Source organism: Amborella trichopoda, chromosome 13 (genome assembly GCF_054954075.1).
Source record: "Amborella trichopoda isolate Santa Cruz 75 chromosome 13, AtrichopodaSantaCruz75HAP2 v2.0, whole genome shotgun sequence".
In the NCBI taxonomy this organism is placed as follows: Eukaryota; Viridiplantae; Streptophyta; class Magnoliopsida; order Amborellales; family Amborellaceae; genus Amborella; species Amborella trichopoda.
Genome location: NC_142348.1, coordinates 16131807 through 16147072, shown reverse-complemented (window position 1 = coordinate 16147072; position 15266 = coordinate 16131807).

The window sequence follows — 15266 nt, the reverse complement described above, 5'->3', positions numbered from 1 at the left end:
AAGAAAAAATTGAAAACGGAACCTAAAAAATATTTTTTAGCCCAATTAACATAGGCTGTCTATTTTGATAAAATGCTTAGATCTAGGTCTTAGAAAGATTTTTTTCTTTTCCAATTTTTTTAGATGATTTTATTATCATTAGATAAACAATGTTAAAAGAAGGAAAAAATGATTTTGAGTTTGTAAAGGTTAAGATTTTGAAATTCATCAAATGAATGATCTAGATTCGCTATTGGAGGGGACTCATTTTGACAAGTTCAAATTGAACTTTGTTTTTGGGGGGATTTGATTATTGAGATGAAGAGACTGTGTGTAAAATTTTAGGTCATACAAATACCTCAAACATGGTTTTCTATAAGTAGGTTTGCATTATACTATGATACAACCATTGCATATATATATATATATATATATATATATATATGAAAAAGGCTGTTGTGAGCCAAGGGGTTCACAAAAAAAAATAAAAATAATATATATATATATAGTATTTTATACTAACCTACTCCCCACCGTTGGTTAATAGAAGAGGAACGGTGGGGGATCCTCTCTTCTCTATCTTTAATTCTAAACAAAACATGTTGCCCTAGGGTTTCTATCATTTCATGTAACTCACTGTAAAACAAATCCCCAAAATTTTCCTCGCCTCTCTCTATCAAACTTAGGGTTTTTGCAAATCCATCTTTCTTACCTCTGTGAGATTGTCCGCACCTAGCACTGGACGAACATCGGAGACTGCGGTAATAAGCAGCTTCACTTGGTGGTTGTTATTGACAGACTGAGGCTTCATGTGAGTTAGCCTACAATTGTGAGCTTGCAGGAATCCCAGGTTTATAATTATCTCCTACGTATGCGTTTTATGAATATCCTTGATATTAAAGAATATTTTTTTCTCAAAGACCTGTCGGAGAAAGATAACCCTTAGCCTTCTTATGAATATCGTAGAGATTAAGGAATATTTTTTCTCAAAGACTTGTTAGAGAAAGATAACCGTTAACCTTCTTCTCCTTATAAAAATGGGAAGCTCGAGAGAGGAAAAGAAAAAAAAAAAAAAAAAACACAAAGCTTCTCTTGTAAACGGATAGCTTTCTTATCTCTCTAAGAAAGAAAAAAAGGTTATTAATCTAAAATCCGAGCTCAGTAATCACTAGCTTCACGGCATCCCTCCTCTCTGATTTTGTGTTTGGTAACATCCGCACCATCAATTTTCACTAACATTAGTATCAGAGATTTTTTTTTGTATATCACTTGTTATTTACCATCTACCTACACTGGTATATTTTCACCATTTATACTTGATATCTTATATTTTCCGGTATATAGATCGTGGCATTTTTTTATATTTTATTCATGCGCTGTATTTTTTTCATGAAGAAACCACACAGATATATATGTTTTATTAGCTGCTGACTTAGTTGGTGGCAAATCTAATTAATTGTAGAGTTATCCGATTCATTTGTTATTTACTCTAATTTAAGAGAGTTGAGTGAAGTGCAAAATTATAAGAAGTTGATAAACACTGATGCATCTGAGATATGCATTGTGTGAGGATAAAGCCTATATCAACTCCCAATATTACACCTTTATCGATTCCAATTATTGCACCCCACCTATGAACGCTCACATACAAGTGAATTTGGATTCCGTGTAACTGTATTGTAGCTTGCTAATAGTTAGGAGCAGTGTTTTAAAAATCGGTGAGTCGAACTGGATTCGTCCGGCTCGACTCGGGAACCGACACAGTTTGTGCCGGTTTCGATACAAAATCGGGAACCGCCCGGTTCCAATCCGGTTCTAATCGGTTCTACCCGATTCCCTCCCTGCACGTATGCAACACGCACGTGCACGCGTTCGACACGTGTGAGGTTACCCTCATATTTCTACACAAATATTTTAATCTATATTACATAGATATTTATATACCAAAATGGAATACCCATCTTTCGATGTGAGATAATTCCCAAACATCATTAAATGAAAAGGGAATTTAAATATATTCTATTAATCATCAAGTTATAACCACATATGGTGAGGTGGCGTGGTGGTTAAGACATTTGCTTATTCATGTGATGTCTCAAAGTTGAGTCCCCCCGTAACTGTTATTTTTTTGTGTTGTATATATTGTATAAATATTTTTGTAAATAATATAAAAAGCATAAAAAATAAAAAAGTTAATTTTTTGTATAGCAGTTAATTTTTGTTGTATATAGTGGTATAATTATTTTTTTAAATAATATGAAAAGCATAAAAAAATAAAACATAAAAAGTTTATTCTATTTGAAATCTCCATCTTTCTACTAACAATCTCTTTCACTAAATTTATTATAGAAGCCTAAAAAAATAAATTTTTGAAAAATTGAAGTGTTATTTCCAAAATTTGTATGTATTTTATTAATTTTTACATTGATAACCAAATCTTTTATTTTATTTATTAATTTTTACATTATAAATCATGGAATGTACTATATGTTTCTTACAGTTGTCAATAATACATTTTAAATTAGATAATATTATAAAATATTTTTAATTTATTATTATTTATCTAATAAAATAATTATAAAATGTAAATTAATAATTATAATTTCAGTATATAATATTATAATTAGTTAGGTTTTAATAATTTTGGATTATAGTTAGTTAGACTGTAATAATTTGGATTTTTTAGCGGATTAGGGTTTTTCGCCAAAACGAGATTTTAATGGCAATTCTTTCATTGATTAGTCTACTCTTTTATAATAGTCCATGTATAATTATATATTTTATCTATGATAATTCTATGATTTTTCTTTTATGTGATGCAAATTTAATGGTTAACATAAGTTTATACAGGGAAAGAGCATCTCAATATTCACAAATTGATGAAAAAAATGAAAATTAATAATGTAGTACCTTCATTTTTTATTGGATTCCTAAAAAACAATATTTATAATGAATTTTAATAATTTTTTCGGATTTTTTTGAAGCTTTAATCCGACCGATTCTCAATCCGAATCATCGATCCAGATCGGTTTTTGAGATGCCCGATCCGAGTCACCGATCCACTTTTTAAACCATTGGTTAGGACCCATTTTTAAACCATTGGTTAGGACCAATGGTTTAAAAAACGGATCGGTGACTCGGATCGGGCTTCCAAAAAACCGATCCGGATCGGCGAATCGGCGATCCGAATCGAAAATCGGGTGAATCGGTCAGAATAAAGCTTAAAAAAAATTCGAAAAAATAATTAAAATTCATTATAAATATTATTTTTTAGGAATTCAATAAAAAATGAGGGTACTCCATTAAGAATTTTCATGTTTTTGAATGAATATGCGAATATTGATATGTTCTTTCCCTGCATGAACCGCCATTCAGCATTTAATTTACAGTATTTCGTGCTCATCCCTACACTGTTGCTGTTGGGACTCGATATGTGAATAATATGGCTGGGATAGGGTGGCCTCAGAATCATCATCTCTCTCATTTTCTCTTTGAATAATATGGATTAAAAAAAAAAAAAACAAATTTTCAAAAAAATCGATCATGGATTAAAAAAAAAAATCACAAATTTTCAAAAAATTCTATCATGGATTACAAAAAAAAATTCGAACATGGATTAAAAAAAAAAAATCACAAATTTTCAAAAAATTCAATCATGAATTACATAAAATTCGATCATGGATTACATAAAATTCGATCATGGATTACATAAAATTCGATCATGGATTACATAAAATTCGATCATGGATTACAAAAAAAAACAAACAAAAAAAAACAAAAAATTCAATCGTGGATTACAAAAAAAGAAAAAAACAGTTCGATCATGGATTACAAAAAATTCAATCATGGATTACAAAAAACTTTATCATGGGTTACAAAAAAAGCAAAAAACAAAAAATTCAATCATGGATTACAAAAAAAAAAACAAACATTTCGATCATGGATTACAAAAAAAAAACAAACATTTCGATCATGTATTACAAAACATTCGATCATGGATTACAAAAAATTCTATCATGGGTTACAAAAAAAAAAAAAAAAACAAAAAAAGTGATCATGGATTACAAGAAAAGAAAACAAACATTTCGATCATGGATTACAAAAAATTCTATTATGGGTTACAAAAAACCAAAAAATTCGATCATGGATTACAAAAAAACTAAAACAATTCGATCATGGATTACAAAAAAATCGATCAAGTATTACAAAAAAAAAAAAAAAAAAAAAAAAACCGTACGGACTTGCCGATTCACTGTTCGGACTCGCCGATTCCGTACAGTGAATCGGCGAGTCACTGTGCGGAATCGTCCGGTTCTCTCAAGAACCGGACGATTTCCGATTTTTCAACCGATCCGGTCCCTTTTCGCGAATTCCGAGTCGAACCGAGCGAGTCCGGTTCGACTCGGCGTTTTTTAAAACGCTGGTTAGGACCCATTTTTTCTATTGCAAGGCATAGAAAAAATACTATTGTGTATGTAGAAATAAATGGTGAGGCAAGTATCAATTTTCATTTAGTTATTGAGGAGTTGAATAGAAGTTGTTTTTTCCTTATTGAAGGGCTGGATCAGTCATTGATGATATATGTCAGTTTTATTATTAAACAGAAAAAGGGAGTACGAATCAATGTCCCTTCGTAATCTCTGAATTGAATGAGTACATATAAGGTCCATGTTACTTATTTTCGAGAAGAAAGTGAGCTTTAGCTAGAACACTTGAAGTGTACGACAGTGGGTAGAATAGTTTCTCTCTCCTCACTGTTTCGAAACCTTTAGCAATATACACAATAAGCCTCATCTCCCACACAACCAATATATAACGTACCATAAGTTCTGCGTACTTTTCACTCTCTAGAATAGAATTTTGGGAAAAGTATTAAAAATCTCTCAAAATGAGTTTTTGGACCTTCTACCCCTACTTCAACATTTTTTTACTCTCCTTTTTTAAAAAATCACTATTTACCCCACCTTAACATTTCTTTACTCTCCTTTTTAAACAATCAACTTTCCTTACTAAAACCCCCATCCCAAAAAACAGAAGAGTTAAAAGACAATTTTACCCCTGTTTTGACCTTTACCCATTACCCCTCCCCTTTATTTTCCTCACATGGCTTCTTCCTCAGGGTTCACGGCCTCTCCTCATGCTCATGGCTTTCTCACTACCACGGCTTCTTCCTCACGGTTTTCTCTAACCTCTTCTTCCCACTGGATTTCCCTTTCCTCACGGTTTTCCCTCTCCACGAGTTACGGTTTTCTCTATTTCCCTCGGCTTCTTCCTCACCTCTTCTTCCCACTGGATTTCCCTTTCCTCGCGGTTTTCTCTCTCAACGAATTTCTTTCTCTCTCCATTGGCTTCCTCACACTAATCGAATCTCTCTGTAGGCAAAATAAATAACATATAGAGGAAATTCCGACCCAATATAGAAGTATTCTAAAGACAGAGTGTGTCTGTGTTTGAGAGAGATAGAGGGAGATTTTACACAATATAGAGGTATTCTAGAGAGAGAAAGAGAGAGAGATAGACATTTCGCACAATAGAGGTACTCTAGAGAGAGAAAAAGATGAAGATTTCGCACAATCGAAGTATTCTATAGAGAGAGATTTCACACAACACAGATGTTTTCTAGAGACAGAAAGAAGGTTGTTCGGTGAAAGAAAACCAGTATTTATAGCAAACAAAGAATGGAGGAACAAACTAAGAACTTAAAGCATTTTTGGGGGATATGGCATTTTTTGAACGCAGTTCAGAGATCACAGTCCGGCACTTGTAAAAAGCACTCTGGCAAAATTAAAAATCACTCCGGCGTTTCTTGAATCCACTCCAGAGATTGATTCACTATTAATACGTAGTCCGGAATCTAAAGAACGCGCACCGACAAAACTAAGAAGCACTTCGGCGTTTTCTGAATGCACTCCAGAGAATGTTCACTGTTAAATAAGCACTCCGGCATTTGTAAAATGCACTCCGACAACATTAGAAAGCACTCCGGCATTTGCTGAAAGCACTCCGAAGATTAGTTCACTATAAAAAAGCAATCCGACATTTGTAAAAAGCACTCTGGCAAAACTAAAAGGCACTCCGGCTTTACTTGAATTCACTCCGGAGATTGATTCATTGTTAATAGCAAGTCCGGAATCTAAAAAACGCGTATTGGCAAAACTAAGAAGCACTTCGGCGATATGTTTCCTGGATACACAGGCACTTCAGTCCGGCATTTTAGATATTCGATCTGGCATATTGTTTTCTCATAAGCACTCCGACGAATAATAACCGGAGTCCAGTGTTAATAGAAATTGGGGTCCGTCCGCAGGATTTGATCACACGTTCAAGGTAGGGGAAGGGGTATTTTTGGCCCAAAAAAAAGACCTTTTTCAGTTGGGGGGGTTTTAGTAAGGAAAGTTGGTTTTTTAAAAAAAGGAGTAAAGAAATATTAGGGTGGGGGTAGAAGGTCTAAAAAGATCATTTTGGGGGATTTTTAGTAATTTTGTCTAGAATTTTATATTACTAAATGTGGATTACTGTGTAGTGTTTTCTCTCTCTTTGAATTAGGATCATAGTTACTGGGACCGGGACCGGGAACGGAAGCTGCTCCTATTTCGAGAGCGGAAGTTGCTTCGGTTCCGAGAGCAGGACCATCAGATCGACAGCTGCCCAAAGCTCCAGAGCTCGGGGAGTAAGTTCTGATAAGGGTAGAAGTTATGGATCGAGATCCCGTTTGAAAAGGGAGCGAGATCCTGATACATTAGGATAGAGATCCCTATTTAACGGGAACGTGATACATGTAGTTACGGACCGAGATCTCATTTGAATAGGGAGCGAGATCCTGTTTGAATATGGAACAAGATCCTGATACATTGGGATCGAGATCCCTATTTGACGGGAATATATTCCATGTAAAATGGGATTGTGATCCCATGCCTATTAGGATCGCGGTCCCATCGACAACAAGAATGAGATCCATTTAATGTTGAATCTTGCCCCCATCTAAAAAAATACCGTGATCCTACTTGGCTAGCCTCCATTCATTGTAGGATCGCGTTTCAGACAATAGTGATCCGTGCCCCTTCGCAGAACTCCACTTGTATGAAGAACCCAATCCATTACACATGGATTCGTGCACCCACTAAGCACGACAACCTGTTCCCATGCAAATGGGAACTCTATTTGGTTAAATTTAGAAACCCATGCGGCTAGATCCATGCACAACCAATCCTGGATGTCCATGGATTAATTAAAATCCATTTAATCTAGTATGAAATAAAGTCTTCCAATGCTATCAATGATTAATGTTAGTATTATTCAAAATCTCATACATGATATGAAAATGAGCTTTATGTTGGCATTTATATACATGGAAATATATTGTCTAGGATTTGGGTACCATTTGGATACAAGCTAAGCATTTATGGTTACTGTTAGGCTTAAATTCGGGAAATGCATCATCGTTATTTTTGGGTTGAAATAACTATATGAAAATTTTACTAAAAATATTAATATTTATATTTAAATGTTATTTTTATTTAAGAATTTTATTTTAGAAAGTAATAAAATGGTAAAATAAATTATTTCAAAATTTCAAAATAATTATTGTCATAGAAATAAAGGTAATTTTAATATATATGTATATATACCTTAGAGCAACTAATGTAAAGTTACGTCAGCCACTTTATTTTTTGAAGGGAAAAGTTTTGAGGATATGGTCTGCATTAGCATATTGTATATTTATTCTCTTTTGAAAAAATATTATATTGAAGAATTTTAATTCCAAATTTGGGAACCCATTTGAGAATTATATAGTATTTTTATAAAATCAAAGATATAGGAAAAAGTTTATATTAGGTTGCAACCATATGAATTAATGATGTACCCCAAAAATCCATCGAAAATGATTGTTTTAATGTTGAAGAAGCCTCTAATTGATCATCTCGACAACAAGATGTATGAGTGTATGAAAACACTAAAAATTTTTAGTGCTAAAAATTGTACATCTTGCAACATATTATCTACACCGTTCATTAGAAGAATTTTCATATGTTTACATATCTACTTGATTTTAACCATTTTTGGAGTTAAAAAGTTTTTAATTAGATATGAAAATAGAGTATCAGACAATGCTAAGAATTTTTTACACCAAAATTACATGACATGATAAAATTTGGTGGTGCGTCTTAATTGGATTGTTTAAGGTTGCAACCGTATAGAAACCGCACCCAAGGATATATGAAATTGGAAAAAATAGATTTCAAGGTTGGTATGCTAGGGTAGACACTGATGAAGTAAGTTTCACGTGGTGTAATCCATTTACCCTTCCTCTCATCACGAATTGATATACAAGCATGTGGGGGAAATCCTGAGTAATTTTTAGTAATTTCATTTTATTCCCACTTACTCTGCCGTACATACAGGCTGTAAATAATAAATGTCATTGTAATATACAATGACATTACAATAAAGAAATAACAATCATAAAAAAAGCCATAGAGAGTGTGAGAGAGAAAAGCATCAATTTTATTCAAGCACAATTTCTTTCAAAGGTTACATAGACCCAAGATGGGGAGAGAGAGAGAGAGAGAGAGAGAGAGAGAGAAAGAGAGAGAAAGAGAGAGAGAAAAACACAAGTAGAGATTCATCCTTTAGGAGCCCTTTGGACGGTTCGCAGTCTTTGCACGACAGTCGTCGAAGGTGATGCTTCACCTCGAGTGGGTGGGGTCACAATCGAAAATTGCACTGGAGTGTGGGGTTGCGAACCGTGGTCATGATGGAGATCTAAAGGGCTATCATGCTTTTCTACAGCAGGCGGGGGAAGGGCCGGTCTAGTACATGGTGGGGAGAAGCCAAATCATCATCCACTTCGAAATGCTCATCCATCGCAGCTAAGGAATCTATGTCATCAACAAGGTGGTCATCTTTAGGATGAGCATCCCAGTTCTTGTTGGTCTCGTAATCAATCCTCAATTTTCTCAGTAGCCTATCGTTGTAATGAACGTATATCAACGACTCAGATCGATCAGTATTCAGTCAATTACGCTTAACACTGTAGATGTAACTGTACGTACTCCAACATCTCTCGGTGCATGAAGAGTTAACGCTTTGTGACAACACTTTAACTGTAACTGGATACAACTCTGGGGCCCCACCACCATACAGGTCCCACCAACACACTGATGACATTGTACCTTTATCAACTATGGACGCCGGTAGTGAGAAACTCCCCCTGCTACCAACAAAATTACTTATTTGTTGCCGTACCCTGCTTCGGTCAGCCTCATCCCTTACTGTGGCATCAAGAGCATCATGGTAGCACACATACACCTCAATATCACGATGGGGCTTCACCCTCCTCTCCCCACTAGGTGTACGTACTGACAACCATTCACGAGAATAATATTTAGGGCTAAGAAGAAAAGCAAGACAATGAAGTGAAAGGTTAGGCCTGTTCCATTTGGCTACCAGTAAGTCCCTGACCTTTTGAAGCAACACTAGATCATCAAATAGAGTAACCGATATTTCTCCCAACATGGTATCCATACGCTCGTATGCTTCTCGAATTACAGCCTTATCACTATATGCAAACTTTATCGTCTTCCAAATTGGTTTTGTGAACCCTAATATTTTTTTGTTTGTTGTTAAAAAATTATCATCCATCACTATTCTGCGAACTTCACCATGCTTCACGTCTCCCGGGCCACTTCTGAGTCCTTCCCAATGGTCGCCCGACGAGGGATGTCAAGGGGAGCCTCCCTTCCTTAAGGCGCCTTAACATGATGTAGTGATAACAGAATCGATCTTCTTGGCATTTAGAAGTTCTAGTTTCGAAATAGTACAAAATATCTACAAACACCTTGTCTGGTTGTGTATATATGTCACTACCCTTTTACCCTCTTTGCAATGATCCCTAACAAAAGCAAATGTTAGGTGCCTTTTTTTTTTATCCACAATATCCTTCATGAGAGGGCCCAACGTGTGAGCTAAGCATCCTGACCAAAATTTTGGGGATGATGATGTTGAATTATTGAACCAACTCCCTTGCAATTCGATGCATTGTCAGTCACGACTTGAACAACATTATAAGGTCCAATATTGTCAATATTGTCAATGGCCTTCAAGAGTATATCTGCAATATTCTGACTAGTCTATTCAATTTCAGAGCAATCATAGCCATTCACAAACATAGCCTTACCCCTTGATACAACCATTATGTTTATCAAGGATTGATTCTTCACATTACTCCATCCATAAGAAATAAAAGAAATCCCATAAGTTGGTCATTCACATCGCAATGCACCTTGCTCGTGGTCAATCCGGCTCCTCTTTTTATCTAGCAAACTTGTCATTAATATATTATATTTAGGGGGCACATAACCCTTGGGAGTAATGTTTATTGCATATATCATTTCTTGAAACCGAGGACCCTTCACAACATTAAAAGGGATTCCATGAGCATAAAAACATCGAGCGATAGCAACAACAACATCGACATCCTTCCTCGCATGAGCATCAAACATATGAGCTATACTGCCCTTAGCCCTTTATTTGAACTTGTAGCATTTTGTGTCAACCCTGAACACTGCAATAAGATGTGAATATAGTTTGATCAAGTGACCTCATGTTGCCTTTTCGACTCGAACTAAACAAACGTTTAGCCTCAGACTCTTCTAGCCTCAATGCATCTCGTTTGTCTTTGATATTTTTGGGCACCCCTTAGACTTCTCCCTCGGAGAAAGGCGTAATAAATGAGCCCGTATACGTACATAATAACCTGTGAATGGGATGCCTAACAGCTGAAATTACATTTCCATTTCCTCCCCCTGCCTCCCAATTTTGTATCACTACCAACTAAAGTGACATAACGCCACAAAGGCATTCGTGAGGGCTCATCAATCTCTTCGTTTTCTACACTCGTATTATCCCCTCCAAAATATTGAATCCATAATATTACAAGAAGGGATATGCTGCGCCTAAACAAATGAATATTTCTATATATCGATGCAAAAATATAAACAATTCTCATTATTTATTATTCCTGTCTCTCAATACATCTTCGTAGCTCTCAACTTTATCTTATTTCACTAGGCCTCTCTCTCTCTCTCTTTCCCTCACACCATTCCACTCTCTTTATATGCCTTTCCTTCTCTCCCTAAACTTAGTCGAAGATGACATTCATAATTTCATACTATAAAGCAATGCTTTCCATATAACATCACCCTTGAAAAAATAAAACCTAAACACTAGAGAGGTTTTAAAAAAAAAAAAAAAAAAAAAAACAAATAAAAAAGATATAAGTAAAGAAAAGTGAAGATGAGATATCAAATGCTCAACAAATTCAATGTCAAATATAGTAGCCAAATTAAAAAAAAAGCCCCACATAGAAAAGAGACAAGATAAAGAGAGAGATGAGATATCAAATGCATATCACAAAAGTGCAGTCAATATCCAAGTAATATATTATATATATATATATATATATATATATATATATATATATATATATATATATATATATATATATATATATATATATATATATATATATATATATATATATATATATATAGAGAGAGAGAGAGAGAGAGAGAGAGAGAGTAGATACACAACAAAATGTATTAACCCATAAAGATTTTAAATGAAAAAAATAGATATAGTGAGAGAGAGGATAAATTAACAAAGTGCAAATAATTAAAGTTGGAAGAACATAAATATAGAGTAGAAGGGTTTGCCAAAGGGGCCCATAAAAATCTAGTATGAAGGTGGCACCCTCCACCAATGACCATGGACAAAGAGCCTCAAAGCATCACGGTCCACGTTTGCACGCACCAACAGGCATCGGCCAACTCCACCCCTTCCCACCCTCCACCAACGAACTCCAAAAAATAGACGAACCGTAGCCGCTATGATACTTAATAAAATCAAATATGGTAGACCCTAAGGCGACCATAAGCCACTCGAAAAATATGGTGGCATAAAAAAGAAATAGAGACATAGATATAACAAATAAGGTCGCATAAAAAAGAAATAGGGACACAGCTACTCGCATCTAAAAGGGTTGAAGATCCTCCATATACAAATGAAGAGGTGGGAGAGGACCAAGAGGTTCATTATGATATGCCGCAAGCTCGGTACTAAGTTGGATATTTTCATCTACAACCCGATCATACTCTCGAGATAAAGGCTGCATCACATTACGAACCTCAAGTAGCTCTCCCTCGGCTCTCCTCGAAGTAGCACGTGTGGCATCAAGGGCCGTTAACAATTTGGTTTGATGCAATCAGAGGGCTTCATTCTCCTTAATGGTTTCATATAAAGTATCAGCCAAAGATGGGATGAGGTTAATACAAATAAGGGCCTCTAGGGCTGCATATTTCTCTGCATCCTTGTTTGTGCGAGAGGCCTCACCCTGAAACGTGTGTCCACGCACAGTTATAGTGGCCTGGAATACCATCCCTCGAGGAGGATCGTAACTACGAACTACATACTAGGAGAGGGGTTCCCCTGCTTGCATTACAATTTCCCGAAGCCTATTTTTAAAAGAAATGGGTGAGAAGTCCAAATTAGGAGCGTCATAAAATATTTCCGGTTCAAGGGGGGGGGGGGGGGGGGGGGGAGGTGGAGGTGGAGGAAGGGGTACCATATATTTAGGCATTTTGGGGTCATAAGCATCATGATTATAGTGTGGTGCATTTAAAAGTTGAGAAGAAGCGTCGGTCATTTTGCCTTCCATTTCTTACATACAAAATATGAAATTATAATAATGGGCTTGGAGCTTCTAATATATAACAAAATTATAGAAAAGAAGCACCATGATTCATTTCCCAATTATAAAAAATACTAGATTATAGTAATTAATTATTGACATTATAAAAAGATACAACACGATTAATCTGGTTAGAAAATATACAACACTTGAAGCATGATGTTTCAATTTTCCTATTTTAGAAATACCAAGATACAAGATATAATCGGTAAATAAATTTAAAAAAATATAATGAAACATACCACATTTGCAATTTAATATACCACAATTCAAAGGGAAAATGTTGAATTTATGCAAAACTATCATACATTTAAGGAAAGGAAACTAAGAATTGAAAGAAAGACTAAAGTGATCTCGTCGGGGGATATATATTTTTTATTTTTATTCTTTTCAACCCTTTTTTTTAATATTGCTTTTCTTTCGGCAAAGATCACTTACAAGTAGTCTTATTACAATAACTCTTGTTTCAAAAAATATAAAACTAACAATCAAAGATCTTAAAAACCTTGATGCCATTAAACTAATTTTCTTTAAACAAAGAAAATATCCACAATTCTTATGCTTATAAAGACAATATAATTAAATTTGACAAGAAACAAAATGAGAGTGCCGAAAATTACCTCAACCAAGCTTAACACACCCCACACTGAGTCTCCTCCTTCCGATGGTGCTCGAAATCTATGATCGGTTTCTTGATTCTCCTACTTATGGCAAAACACTTTTCAATGACATGTGGATCTCGATCTAAACCAATTACCTAAGGCCTCAATGCCTTAGTCTTGCTCAAGTCCTTTCGGTTTGATCTTTGGAGAGATGAGAGATAGATCAAAAAGAGAGAGAAGTATTTACTAGCAAGGGGATCCTTCCCTTTGCTACCCAAAAATATAACCACCACAAGCTAGAAACGAGAAAGAGAGAGAGAGATGACTTGGGCATGCTCTCTTGGCTTGATAGAGATTTTGGTTGGGGTGTGCCCTCATAGAAAATCTTGGGAGAAATCTTGAAGCTCTAAGTGAGGCGTGCTACCTATAGAGAGATCTATGAGAGAGAGAGAGATAAGCCCTTAGAGAGAGAAGAAGAAGGGGTACCATATATTTAGGCATGTTGGGGTCATAAGCATCATGATTATAGTGCGGTGCATTTAAAAGTTGAGAAGAAGCGTCGGTCATTTTGCCTTCCATTTCTTACATACAAAATATGAAATTATAATAATGGGCTTGGAGCTTCTAATATATAACAAAATTATAGAAAAGAAGCACCATGATTCATTTCCCAATTATAAAAAATATTAGATTATAGTAATTAATTATTGACATTATAAAAAGATACAACACGATTAATCTGGTTAGAAAATATACAACACTTGAAGCATGATGTTTCAATTTTCTTATTTTAGAAATACCAAGATACAAGATATAATCGATAAATAAATTTAAAAAAATATAATGAAACATACCACATTTGCAATTTAATATACCACAATTCCAAGGGAAAATGTTGAATTTATGCAAAAGTATCATACATTTAAGGAAAGGAAATTAAGAATTGAAAGAAAGACTAAAGTGATCTCGTCGGGGGATATATATTTTTTATTTTTCTTCTTTTCAACCCTTTTTTTTAATGTTGCTTTTCTTTCGGCAAAGATCACTTACAAGTAGTCTTATTACAATAACTCTTGTTTCAAAAAATATAAAACTAACAATCAAAGATCTTAAAAACTTTGATGCCATTAAACTAATTTTCTTTAAACAAAGAAAATATCCACAATTCTTATGCTTATAAAGACAATATAATTAAATTTGACAAGAAATAAAATGAGAGTGCCGAAAATTACCTCAACCAAGCTTAGGACACCCGACACTGAGTCTCCTCCTTCCGATGGTGCTCGAAATCTATGATCGGTTTCTTGATTCTCCTACTTATGGCAAAACACTTTTCAATGACATGTGGATCTCGATCTAAACCAATTACCTAAGGCCTCAATGCCTTAGTCTTGCTCAAGTCCTTTCGGTTTGATCTTTGGAGAGATGAGAGATAGATCAAAAAGAGAGAGAAGTATTTACTAGCAAGGGAACCTTCCCTTTGCTACCCAAAAATATAACCACCACAAGCTAGAAACGAGAAAGAGAGAGAGAGATGACTTGGGCATGCTCTCTTGGCTTGATAGAGATTTTGGTTGGGGTGTGCCCTCATAGAAAATCTTGGGAGAAATCTTGAAGCTCTAAGTGAGGCGTGCTACCTATAGAGAGATCTATGAGAGAGAGAGAGATAAGCCCTTAGAGAGAGAAGAAGAAGGGGCACCATATATTTAGGCATGTTGGGGTCATAAGCATCATGATTATAGTGCGGTGCATTTAAAAGTTGAGAAGAAGCGTCGGTCATTTTGCCTTCCATTTCTTACATACAAAATATGAAATTATAATAATGGGCTTGGAGCTTCTAATATATAACAAAATTATAGAAAAGAAGCACCATGATTCATTTCCCAATTATAAAAAATACTAGATTATAGTAATTAATTATTGACATTATAAAAAGA